Raw genomic sequence first — 14,255 nt, forward strand, 5'->3', positions numbered from 1 at the left:
TTCCACCCTCGGCCATCTCTGTGTGGAGTTTGCATGTTCTCCCCGTGCATGCGTGGGTTTTCTCCGGGTACTCCGGTTTCCTCCCACATTCCAAAAACATGCTAGGTTAATTAACGACTCCAAATTATCCATAGGTATGAATGTGAGTGTGAATGGTTGTTTGTCTATATGTGCCCTGTGATTGGCTGGCGATCAGTCCAGGGTGTACGCCACCTCTCTGGGATAGGCTCCAGCACCCCTGCAACCCTCGTGAGGATAAGCGGTAGAAAATGAATGAATGTTATTGTATCAGATTGTCGAACCGCATGCAGTTGACTTTTTTTGACAATCAGAGAAACTACGTTGCCCCCATTAAGGTCCCACCCTCATATGTCTCCCCTTCAACACCAATTAGCTCACGTGCTAAATTAGCTCGTTCGCCAAACCCCCGCGACTGCAGCTGTAACACAGATGTTTTAGTTCGCCGCCATATCTGCCGTTGTTAGCTGCATCGCTGCCTATGCAATCAGCTACATGCTAATTAGCAAGCTGTAAGGGGCGAGCGTGGGATAGGGCGGCTTGACTGGTTAATTAGCTGCTGTTTAATAAGCGTTGCAAAGATGCCAGGGAGGCCGAGGACTTTAGCGTCGTGTTCCGTGTTCCTCTCTGGTGGGTTTCTATGTCCACAGAATGGGAGAGGATACATCCACTGTCAGGAAGTAAAGGTCCCCTATTGTGAAAAGGGGACTTTTTAGTGATGGTCGAACTGTGAATTATATCCTGAGATTCAAGCTCATGTTTATGAGCACCAAACATGAGAAAAAACGATCTTTTCCCTCAACTGTCACCTGTTTTTTAAGCTATGTTTTTTTCATGAGGTCCTTCCTCTTGGACTTGATACCAATTCTGACAGAATTCTATGAAATTTATTTCTCTTCATCTTCTGAGAAAAATTATTGTACAAACCAAAGTGCAGTGCAGGATATATCCTGTTTGTGTTTGCTAATGATCATTTATTGAAGGTGTGAAATGATCGTACATTGTGGGATTTTTTAAATTATTGATCGTTTTGATCGTGACCAACAGGCACAATAATACTTATTTTTTATTTATTATGTCTACAATTTTGGGTAATTGGAGTGTAAAGGTAACTAAAGGGATGTTATATCATGTCTAGCGGGCTCTAATAATGTTACAAACTCTATATATGTAGAAGGTTGTAAACAAGTTTTCTATGTTCTAACTATGAAAATATTCCATTTAAACTTTATGGAAATTACCATCCAATTAACCACCATGAATGAGGGATTACTGTGCACATTTTTGATAGGGAAAGTTTCAAACATTTAAAGACCGATTCTGCGTAACCCCCCCTGAAAGATGCGTGAGATGACTGATTGAGTCTGGCAGCTGAAAAGTGGCTTTCTATGTCGCTTGTCCAAAGCGAGTATGTGAAGAACCGTGGGGAGATTTGCAGACTTTTAGCATCCCTGCCCTTCACATTCCTGCTTACAATAGCTTACATAGGTGTATAAGTCCTACATGCTAATAAAAGCATGTAATAATAAAAACACGGGGCCACAAATGATTATTTATTCAAAGGAGGCCACAAATTATTAGTTTGTGTGTATGAACGCTAACAAAAAGATGTTTCTGAAGTATTAGGATCCATTAGGAAGTCAAACATTCCGTAATGAGAACTATTGATTATGGCCATGTTGTGCTGAAATCCAAGTTCTGAGAAGGACATTTTATTCATTGCATTTTTGGAAGATTTGTCCAACAATATTTCCATTAAGTTTTTGGAAAAATGCACTCAATTTCTTTAGGTTTGCAGTTTTATGTCGACATCTCAGCACATTTCAAGTCTCCAATTATGACTCCACCAAAGTGCTCTCTCTCAAATGGGACCTTTTGGTCTATAACATTGCCCCTTGCTATGGCACTTAGCGACTGATTATGTCCAACCTTTGTCAGCCCTAACTTTCTCCACTGTGGGCTGCCCGGTGGGAAATTAAATTGAGGCCCCAATCCTCCTTGGACGTGTTATGAAGCGCTGTTTGAGGTCACCCTGGAGTCCATTGGCATGTGTCACGGGGAGTTGAACCGAGGGGCTTTTTCTTAAAAAGGTCTTTTTGGTGTGTCAATTTCAACAGAGCCAATAAGCTGTTCCCAGGTAATTGGTCATTAGGGTCTTTGTAGCTCGATTTGGTTCACTGTTTTCTTTTAAGATTAATGTTCAGTTTCTTATGTTAGGACCACTTTTTTTAAATGGGAATTTTACCTTTTTGAGAGCCCCACGGGACACTCGGCTAATAGCTTTGAGGGTGCGCCGAGAGGCATGGGCTGGGAAAGACTGTTGCTTTCATAGCAGAGTGTCCCATGGGGCTCAAAAAGGTAACATTTTCTCTAAACATGACTGAACAGAAGAAAGTGAACATTCATTATGGTCTTTGTATGTACTACCACACATTGGGATTAACCATATTCATGTGCATTCATTATAGATCAGGGGTCTCAAACTCAATTTACCTGGGGGCCACTGGGGCTAGGGTCTGGGCAAGGCTGGGCCGCATCAGGTTTTCCAAAAAAAAACCACATTTATTAAAAACAGAAAAATATACAAACTTTTTCAGTGCTTTGGTTCTGATTTTCTACAATAAAAGCTCTGATAAAACATTCCACTGTTCTCAAATATCTTAATTTTTATTTTTCTGCACAAAATAAGATGAAAAATAAATAAACAAAGCAAGAATAAAGAAAATCAATCAATCGGTAATAAATAAATATTATAATAATAATAAAACAGCAAATAATAACTTAAGAAACCACATATAGTTGGTGGGTAGACAAATTATTTTTTTCAGATTAAAATGAACAAAGCATTATTAGAGCCCTGTAGACATGACAAAACACGACTATAGTCACATTTATACTCTTTTTATTTACAACATATTGCGCAACTGCAGGGTCTTGAGACACATGCTAACTCGCAAACTAGAGAGCTAGCGACCTAAACAGTAGCCTTCAAGTTATTTCCTTTAAACTTAAATAGCCGAAAACTTACCACTTCCACACGGATAGGGAGGATAACTATTAACAGTTATTTAACCTTTAACATGAACATTAATCAAACGTAATAATTTTTTCTGGGTACATGATACCATACAGCATCCATATCAAACTTGCGCGGGCCGCACTAACATTAAACTTTCATATCAAGGCGGGGGCCTCAAACAAGTGTGCTGCGGACCACATTTGGCCCGCGGGCCGCGTGTTTGAGACCCCTGTTATAGATGCTGCTATACTCTGGTTCTCTTGTTGGACTACTTCAGGGAACCCCCTCCTGTTGTAGACTTTTAAAAATATCTCTTTTGCCTGTAGCCACTTGCAAGAGTCACCCAGGAAAGTGTGCAGCAGCTACATGTGTGGTGAGAAGTCATTTGGGAAGAAACATCTGCTCTTCCATCTGAAGCGAGAAGGAAAATTAGAACACCCCCTTTTCGGTTTCCTTCCTTTACTTCATTGTCCATGAATGCATCGTGAGTTTGCCTGAGAAGGCACATAAACACACGACAACGACAAAGTCTTTGATGATTGTACGCCAAATAATTCTGACAGTGTAATTTTCTTCCTGGGTAATCTGCGGCGTCGTGCATCTCAAGCGCCTGTGATCACATTCTCAATAATTGCTGTTTGTTGTGTCATCTAGGCTGCTATCCAACAATCGCGTCTTCTTGTCTTCGTGCACCGTCCTTTCATCTGGGCCTCGCCTCGCCGTGCCATCTTTGATGATCATTAACTCTGTAGTCTCTATTGGTGAAGCCCCCCCCCCCCTCCTCGACCCCCCATTTGGAGATTAAAAGTTAAATTCATCAAAGTCTTGCATGGCATTGCATTTGAAGAAATATGTTTCCTCGAAGCATAAACATTGCCAATACGCACAAACAGCATGCAGTAACTTTGAATGAATGTCACGTTTTCAATCAGTGTGTGCAGGCATCCTCCACCCCGTCTGAGAGGGCGATCTCCACAGGTGGAGACACCAATCAGTCCAGAAAGAAGGCGAGGCACTTATTTTTCAATATAATAATTCTTAATGGTTGCAGAATTGAACAATGCACATTTCCATTGGACTTGACTTGATTGTGTTTGTCACTGGCTGAAATAGTTTTATTTTTGAGTGCTCAGCTCCGGTGTCCTTTTTACAAAGGACAATTTTAATTTCTATTAGAAAAATTGTTACTACACGGCTGCACGGCGGCGAGTGGTTACCATGCAGGCCTCACAGCTTGGAGACCCGAGTTCAATTCCACCCTCGGCCATCTCTGTGTGGAGTTTGCTTGTTCTCCCCGTGCATGCGTGGGTTTTATCCGGGTACTCCGGTTTCCACCCACATTCCACATTATATCATGCAATTGTTTGATTTTGCTTACCAGATTGACAAATCTGACACGTTATCATCATCATTACCATCTAGTTATCACATATAACATGCTCGCTCCAGAGAACAAACTGGAGCTCCTTCCTGTAATGCCAGCAGGTGTTTTAGGGCTTGGCACGCTTCCATCGCTCTTTTTCTCCGAGAAGGTTTTTGGCACGTTCTCACTTCCCATCGTCAGGACTTGTAGTTAGGACATTTTCAGCACGCTAAACTGTGAAGATGGAATGAATCAGCATTTTAAAAAACAACTTGGGTTCTGCAGCATGACAATGATCTAAGACACACCAGAAAGTCCACCTCAGAATGGCTGAAGAAAAACAAAATGAAGACTTGTGAAAATGAAAGATTCCAGACCTGAGTCCAATTAAAAAGGTGTTTCAAACTGTAAAACCCTCCAAAATTCCTCCACAGCGCTGTAAGAGACTCATTGCAAGTTATCACAAACACTTAATTGCAGTTTTTGCTGGTAAGGGTGGCCCAACCAGTTATTAGGTTTAGGGGGCAATCACTTTTTCCACGCATGTAGATTTGGAAACAAATAAAGCAGGGGTCTCAAACACGCGGCCCATGGGCCAAATGTGGCCCGCAGGACACTAGTTTGAGGCCCCCGCCTTGATATGAAAGTTTAATGATAGTGCGGCCTGCGCAAGTTTGATATGGATGCTGTATGGTATCATGTACCCAGAAAAAATTATTACGTTTGATTAATGTTCATGTTAAAGGTTAAATAACAGTTAATAGTTATCCTCCCTATCCGTGTGGAAGTGGTAAGTTTTTGGCTATTTAAGTTTAAAGGAAATAACTTGAAGGCTACCGTTTAGGTCGCTAGCTCTCTAGTTTGCGAGTTAGCATGTGTCTCAAGACCCTGCAGTTGCGCAATATGTTGTAAATAAAAAAAGTATAAATGTGACTATAGTCGTGTTTTGTCATGTCTACAGGGCTCTAATAATGCTTTGTTCATTTTAATCTGAAAAAAATAATTTGTCTACCCACTAACTATATGTGGTTTCTTAAGTTTTTATTATTTGCCGTTTTATTATTATTATTATTAGATTTATTTATTTATTACTGATTGATTGATTTTCTTTATTCTTGATTTGTTTATTTATTTTTCATCTTATTTTGTGCAGAAAAATAAAAATTAAGATATTTGAGAACAGTGGAATGTTTTATCAGAGCTTTTATTGTAGAAAATCGGAACCAAAGCACTGAAAAAGTTTGTATATTTTTCTGTTTTTAATAAATGCGTTTTTTTTTTTTTTGGAAAACCTGATGCGGCCCAGCCTTGCACAGACCCTAGCTCCAGTGGCCTCCAGGTAAATTGAGTTTGAGACCCCTGAAATAAAGGATACCAGACGAGACCATACAATTCCATATCATACCATATGTCAGAACCTTGTATTGAGCAAAATAGTTGAATTGTCATGAATTAAAACATGAGAGACAGGAGAAGGTAGGATATATTATATTTAGCAGGGCCAGCCGAGACTAATAACAGGATTATGGGATCAAGGAATGAAGTGCAGCAAGCATAGAGGAACAAAAAAAAAGGGAAACTGGGACATAAATTAAAGATGTGCTCTGTCTTACATTTGAAAAATGGAAAAGCCAATATGACTTCGAAGTCACGGTCACATGACAATTATACGTGCATACACGGTTATTTCTCAGGCAAAGGGACAGGTGACACTAACTAACTAACCAGGACCTTGAAGAAAGTTATTTACTGTACAGTAAAACCTTTGTGTTTCATTAATCTGTTCGAAAAGGTGAGATGAAAACCGGAACATACAGAAATCTAATACATTTTTCTAATAAAAAATAATGTTTATGGGCGGCACGGTGGTCGTGTGGTTAGCGCGCAGACCTCACAGCTAGGAGACCAGTGTTCAATTCCACCCTCGGCCATCTCTGTGTGGCGTTTGCATGTTCTCCCCGTGCATGCGTGGGTTTTATCCGGGTACTCCGGTTTCCTCCCACATTCCAAAAACATGCTAGGTTAATTGGCGACTCAAAATTGTCCATAGGTATGAATGTGAGTGTGAATGGTTGTTTGTCTATATGTGCCCTGTGATTGGCTGGCGACCAGTCCCGGGTGTACCCTGACCCTCGTGAGGAAAAGCGGTAGAAAATGAATGAATGAAAATAATGTTTATGCTTTCCACATTCACAAGGTCCCTGCAGATAAATTACGTCATTTTCCCACTCACGCCCCCGTGAGCGGCCTCTTTTATGCGGAAAATTTCTGGTCCACGTACCTCCAAATTTTTCTAACCACGCAGACAGACACAAGTGGAAATAAAATGTCAGATGAGCAGAAGATCCTCATAGCCGAAGTACAGAAATACCAGCAGTTATACGAGGCTACCTCCCCTGACGCATAATAGTTTAAACTTAAGGAAACACTGAAAAAGTTGTGTTTTAAGTCAAGTTGTTTGTGTTCAGCATGCCTTTTGTAAGCATTCCCTGTTGTGGGAAGAATGACATCCTATTCCAAGGACAAGTGTACCGCCTTCCCTTCCTTTTATGTTGCAGCAGCAAATAAATACAACACAATTCTACTTCAAGTCTTTGACAGCCAAGAGTCTCAATGTTGGAAGTGGAGTGAACAATGACAAACTTCTTCCACTCTAGTTTAGTACCATGGTAGACATGTGTTTTCCAAACACTGCCCCCTGCAGTTTGGGAGCAGTCACACAGTCTCAGATTTCCGTGCAGCTTGTTCGTTTGGAACACAACCTTAATGGCCACATATTCATTGTGTAGAAATAACACAATACCGTGTATTTAATGCAGTACCTCGGACTTCCTGTAGGAAGTCAAACAATAAATGAGATTGGTCTTATGTCAGTGTCACCCTATCTGATGTGGTGATGAATGGTTTTATATTCATATACTGGTTGAAAATAACACTGTAAAGTTCATATCGTTAAACAATTCACGGAGAAGTTCAGAAATTGCGGATGCAACCCAGCAACGTTAGGTTTATTCATATTAATTTGGCCCATAAACGGGCAATGAATTTAGCACATGAACTGATTACTCCATTAACATCAAGCTTCAGATTAGTCTACTAAGAAAATGATTGTATTTTGTTCGATTCCTCCATCCATCCATTTTCTATGTCGCTTATCCTCATTAGGGTCACGGGTATGCTGGAGCTTTTCCCAGCAAGAGGCGGGGTACTCTTTGGACTGGTCGCCATGCAGCCAATCACAGGGCACATATAGACAAACAACCATTCACACTCATATTCATACCTATTGACAATTTGGAGTTGCCAATTAACCTAGCATGGAATATTCGGAGAAAACCCACTCACGGGGTGAACATGCAAAAAAAAATCACATTTGTCGATTAATTGGAAAAAAATAATCACCGGATTAATCGGTGATTAAAATAATTGTTAGTTGCAACCCTACTTTTGACCTGTGTTATAGTCAATATTATGCAACATTAAGATGAGATATGTTGATTTGAGCAATTTGGGTGGAGGACTGAATGTAATCCCTGGGGTGCACCCTAGATTATGCCGCCCTGGGCATTTGCCCATGTGGTACAGCTAGAACCACTAGTGTCTGTAAGGCACATTCATTTTGTAAACTCATATGAAAATGTTCCACGCACTCGTCTGTTTGCCGCCATATCGTTCCATGGACTTGAGTGCCCAAACAAAGAATCCCACGCGTTGGTGACTCAGTTGTGTTGTGTTATTAATACACTGTGCGATTCCAACTGTGTTTGTAGCATGTTTTTAATTACAAAATATGCTTGTTGGCCTGCGCTCAACTCCCACTCAGAGGTCACTGTCCCTTGTCTCTGTAGTTCTTTGCTACCTGACACAGTTACACCGAGGGATGGGTACCGAATTTGGTACAAACTGAAATTTATCGGTGTTACCGAGCAGCGATTCAGATGTTTCGGTACCTAAATGCCAGTCTCGTTGGCACTCCTCACGGCATTCACAAGGGAGGAAGTCAATATTTACATCAGCAAGGGAACAGAAGGTGAAATAAGTCACATTTTAAAGTATATGGACACAACAAAACCTACTTGTTTCATAAATGTCAGAATGTACTGGAAAAAGACTTTTAATACGTGACATGACGCCTGTGTAGAGACATACAGGCAGGAAGAGAGTTCACTCTTTGTATATAACAGTTTCAACAGAGTAAGATCTCTTGTCAACCATGCAATCAAAATTAGATTTACGTGGTTTTCTATGGGAAATATAATAGCATTTTCAGTACGATTCAGTTTTCGACAGACACTTGCAGGTACCCCTGCATTTCAATACAGCAGCACTCCAGAGAATGTCTTTTTTTATATGCTTTCTGCACCTTTGCTTTTATCGCGGCTCTGCTCGGTTCATTCGGCTCGCAGCAGCGTCAGAACCATACATGTTTACGAGTGCAGGGTGGTGGCAGTCAAGGCTAATATGCGCTCCTCGGAGGGCGCGTGACAGTCAAATGTGACACACAATATTATGATGCTGTGGTCAAGGCCAGGCATCTTGACATGCACAATCACGCAATAATGCAGCACTTGTAGTTATGTATTTTTTCCCCCATTTCTTTTTATGAGTAGGGCCGTTGTCAGAGGCAATTACACAGGTCATCCTGAATTTTAATGGAGAAATAATGGAGTTGGAGGAAGACAGCAGGAGATAAAGACAATGAGGGTAGAGGGGGTTGATGGGGGGTGCATAGGGAGGTGTAATGGATGCAGCAACCATGAGGACATCAGAGCAGAGTGAGGAATAATAATCAGACATGGAAAGTGTGTGTGTGTGTGTGTGCCCACCATTTTCCAGATGCTTGGCATTTTTCATGATCTTTTCAACAAAAATGACAAATGTATGACGACCTAAACTGCAAAGGCAATAACAGGCTGTCATTTAAAAATTGTAGTATATAATATAGTATTTATTATCACATACTACAGTATTAATTGTCCCTGTACCCTAGAAACCGCCCATGAATGATACGGGAAAAACGCCGAAATGATACTGTGTCAAAACCCAGGGCAGTGATACTGATAAAATATAGAGTTTAACCATGTCCAGTATCAGCCCCCGTAGCTGTCCACTCAGAGCGCGCTGCTCTGGTATCGTGCCCGTGAAACAACCAATCAGAGAACAGCGCACGAGTGCTTAGTGCCTAGTGCTTCTCCAGTCACCAAAAAAAAAAAAAAAACTTGATTAATGGAACTTTAATTGTCAGACATTGATAAGATAAGACTGTTGATAAAATATTATTGTTGAAATATTTTTGCAATTATTGTGGTTACACTATTTCGATATAATACATGTAATAAACTGAACATTTTCTGGAAACAAAATGGTCTTTTGATTAAATAGTACGTGATAATAAGCTCATGATTAAATAGTATGTGATAATAAGATCATCACATGGTTTGTCTGGTATCAGGCCCAGTATCATGACCTTCGGTCTCGGGCTGATACTGACACTTGGGGGCATGATACCTGGCCTGATACCACAAACCATGTAATAACCTATAACTATAATATACAGTGTATATATATTTTTAACTTAGAAAAGTGGAAAAAAAACATAAATATCTTTGACCATATCGTCATTTATTAAGTACTTTGCACCACACAGCAGCAACAGAACCAATGTTGTAGTAGTAGTGAGGAACAAACTGCTTCATCAGCATTTACTATAAACAGTAAGGCAAGTGTATGTATGAAATTCACATCCACGGCTGATTAGTTAGTAACATTTTCTAGTACATATAGAGGTAAATAAAGCTGCTGGACGCTTATCACTCATAATGCTGCCATCTTGTGGGGTTAATTAAAAATTCACATGGTTGCAGACGGCAGTTAATTAAAAAGAGGCGTCAATTGGAGTATTTAGTTTAGGGCCTTGTGCCTTATTTACTCCTGTGTGTTTACCAAAGAAGCGGCCAAGTTTCTATGGTGATAAATGGAGCTGTCACGTTCACCATGGCAACCGTCTCGTCCTTTTTTTTTTTTACATCTTTTACCTTTTTACTTTGGAGTTGGGCGTGCCTCCAGGGTGAATCTCCGCTTGGGGCTCCTGCACGCCAAAAGCTTTAAGTCCACATTTGATGTCAGCATCCATTTCCATTAGCGCCAACAGTGTTCTCTCCAAGTCCTATTGATCATGTCAGGGTATCGTGATCCATCAGCACAAATGGATGATGATTTTTGGTTATGTCTTTGCTGCCATGTGAGCAGGTGACGTGATGGAAATGTGAAGTTTTGAATAATTGAAGAGAACTTTCTCTGGAGCAGGAGGCAGTGAAATCTTGCTGCATTTTGATAATATAAAACATTAACGTCTTTGCTAGGTGTATTGATTTAGCCCAAGACCTTACGCTACATTTGTCAACTACAACTTTAGCCATTAAAAAAGTGAAACACATATTCAACCCATTCATACAGAAGGATGCCAACCTCAGACTGGAATAATAGATATGTAGGATGATTACTTATCTATTTATCAGTGCTCATGTGAAACTTTATCAAAATTTGACCATGCAAAGTGTCTAGAATTGCTATAAAAATGAATTATCCAAGTGTTCAGTATTTCAAGTTAATTTAGATAATAAGCTTTTTAAGTGTGCAGGAGGGCGGCACGGCGATCTAGTGGTTAGCGCGCAGACCTCACAGCTAGGAGACCAGGGTTCAATTCCACCCTCGGCCATCTCTGTGTGGAGTTTGCATGTTCTCCCCGTGCATGCGTGGGTTTTCTCCGGGTACTCCGGTTTCCTCCCACATTCCAAAAACATGCTAGGTTAACTGGCGACTCCAAATTGTCCATAGGTATGAATGTGAGTGTGAATGGTTGTTTGTCTATATGTGCCCTGTGATTGGCTGGCGACCAGTCCAGGGCGCCCAAAGACAGCTGGGATAGGCTCCAGCACCCCCTGCGACCCTCGTGAGGAAAAAGCGGTAGAAAATGAATGAATGAATGAAAGTGTGCAGGAGTGGGGGGGTACTTGAAAAAGTTGGGGAACCAAAGCTCGACTAGACAACGTTTACTACATGGAATACTCAACAGTAAAAGGACTTGTCGTTTCAAGTTCCAAATGACCCAATGTTTCAATCCATTGGCAGATAAGCAGCATGCTCTTTCTTACAAGCTACAAATTATTCCAGTGATGTATTCCAGAATGTTTGGATGACATTATCGCTCCGGCAGTTAGGATTGACAAGCAGACTGAGAAAGGCAGACTGCATGGACATGCGACAACTACCTGCAGGAGGAGCGGCCACATCATTCCGCCCACATCAAATCGATCGGCTCTTTTGACTCCTCACCTGCGTCATCCTCCGCCAAGAGGAGTGTAGGCGATGAAAAACGGAGGGTAAATGTTCCTACTGTGGCCAATGCAGACACCTAGTGGCGAATGTTGTTAGCATGTTGTATTCTCGTGTTATACGATGCCAAAGTTTCAGATATTGTGCATTGGGAAGGGATCCCTGAAAGATGATCCCTGAAAACCGTCTCACTGTGACATCACAATAACTTCCGGACTTCCCGGGTACAAGCTGTAGGCCTGCTCTCTTCCCCACTCTGCAGCATTGTTTTGTTTCGAGAGTGTGACCAATCACAGCCGAGTGGACGTGCCTGGAGGCGGGCCATGGGTGAAATACATTTTTTGGAAACGCAAGGAAATGCAGCTGGAATAGGTGCAGCTTCTGGAAGATCTAGAAAGCTTTCTACACGTGTATGTGTAGCTTCTCCGTAGGAGTCCATTATTGGTCCCCTTTAATGTGGCGATTTGCAATACTGCTATGGTTCTACCATGGTACCCGTTTTTTTTTTTTGACGGATGTTAATCTTTTTATGAATTAGCAAGGCAGTGGACAGAAGTCCCTTGGGCATTAGCCACCAATGATTAGCCACCATTCCCAACTGGTAAACATCACATTTCTTGATGTCAGACAGATAATTTGAACCTTCATATTTTTTCCAAAACAATCAACGTCATCTTGGGTCACCAATAGCAGAAAAGACATAAGTGGTCCACCAGTCAGATCATCTCCTGGAGTTTCAGGACACCTGGTGATGCCCAAGCTCAGCTCCAGTCCAGATCCACGTCTGGAGGTAGACCTATCTCGGGTTCTTAGAGAGCCTAGAGATTGTCAGGCCCTCTTCTTGATTTTTCAGGCAATTTAATTTAACTTTGTCCTTATTTTTGTCCTTTGTCCTTATCAGCTTATTTGGCCAGAAAGTGAGGCTTCAGAAACTAAGAGTGTTCATTATTTTGTCTCATCCCAGTTATCGAGGCCTAGATATATGAGAAGCAGAACATGATGTCCCGTTTTGTCCTAACTGTCCTCTGGACAAGTAATTTGTTATTGAGTCCATGAGGGGGCCGATCATCCATTAGGCCCATACCAGGAAGTCCTCTTGTCACCGTTCACTGATGGCAGCCTAAGATGTTTGATGGTCTATCTTAATATGTCTCTGCTTGTTCTTGCTGTGCCGCTAACAATCATCCTCATAGAAACCCACGGGGGAGCTGAGTGTCTTTTCACCACCGACGCTTGTCTCTCATCTGCTTGGACTTTGTTTCCGTACTGCAACAATCTGAGGGGAAGACGGTTTCCCTGAGGATTTAGTTTCTGGCTGTGGTACCGAATATGTTTCTGTGGTTTGCTGAGGTCCACAATCAGTCTTTCTTCCATGTCTCCTCCCTCAAATACTGCAAATTTTACAATGTTAAAGAATCCTTTAAATAACATTCTTCATCCAGACAGTGATCCGGATCAGTTCTTCCATATCCCATTTACGACAATTCCTGGGAATTTCATCCAAAAAGCATAGAAAATAAATCTGCAAATATGCAGGGGAGCGAATGCCGAACCGTGGTCTACTGGATTTGGGGTTGGATCTACTTTGGATCTCTGTTGAGGAGATTCCTTGGAGATGAAGACGGGGGTGTTTAGTTGTATGGTCACACGCACATGCTTATTATTTTATATCTTCATCCATATTGCACCATGAATGTGACCTCAATCTGAACCCCTGCTTTGTATAATTAAACCATGTTATGAAATCTTGCAAGGAAGCACCTCCAACTGTCACCCAGGCTCATCTCCACGTACACCAAAATAACCCAAAACCGGAAAGGAAGCCGTTAGATCGTTTTCACATGGAGCTGTTTGAGCCTATTGCATCGTTAGGTCTTAATTACTGCAAATTAGGACTTTCTTAATGATGGAGGGGTTGGTGTTTATTATTGCTCTATGTGTCTGGAGCACCCTGATTGCAGTGAGGCACCCATAAGGAACATTCCAACAGTTCCGACAACCTGGGAGCTAATTAGAGCATGAGCAGACTTTGTTGTCGCCAAGTTATGTCAAGGCACTTTCACACGGAGCCCTCCTTTCTTATATCTCGTCACTCTTATGCAGCATAACAGCGTCTTGATCTTCTGAAAGGGAAGTCATAAATCTATAAGATGAATCTACAGGAGTTTGACACAATGTTTTGCAGAAACCTTCCAAAGAAGTCACAGTTATTAATACCTTTAACCTCGTCGGCTCTTTGCTATAGTTCTAAAGGTGCAGGAGGACTAGAAGATGATTCTGTTGCAGGAAAAAAAAAAAAAAACTTGTGATGTTTCTCTGGAGAAAATAGATTTATTAAAAGGGACCGTATGCAGAGACGGCAGCAACATTGGAATGTACTGTGAGCAATATATCCCGACTCTTCGTGCTTGCACACATGCAAGTCATCTTTATTGTCAGCGAATGATAGCCATTTGGCAAAGTTTAGCTACTGATGTTTGCTATCATTGACTGTATAGTATAGTTTGTATAGTTCATTCA

General features: G+C 41.3%; 1 protein-coding gene across 2 annotated transcripts in view; it reads left to right on the forward strand.

Moving 5' to 3' along the window:
• htr2cl1 (5-hydroxytryptamine (serotonin) receptor 2C, G protein-coupled-like 1) overlaps nucleotides 1–14,255 on the forward strand; it is a 138,946-nt gene that overhangs the window by 91,642 nt on the left and 33,049 nt on the right. The window lies entirely within an intron of this gene.

Source organism: Doryrhamphus excisus, chromosome 3, assembly GCF_030265055.1.
Source record: "Doryrhamphus excisus isolate RoL2022-K1 chromosome 3, RoL_Dexc_1.0, whole genome shotgun sequence".
Taxonomy (NCBI): domain Eukaryota; kingdom Metazoa; phylum Chordata; class Actinopteri; order Syngnathiformes; family Syngnathidae; genus Doryrhamphus; species Doryrhamphus excisus.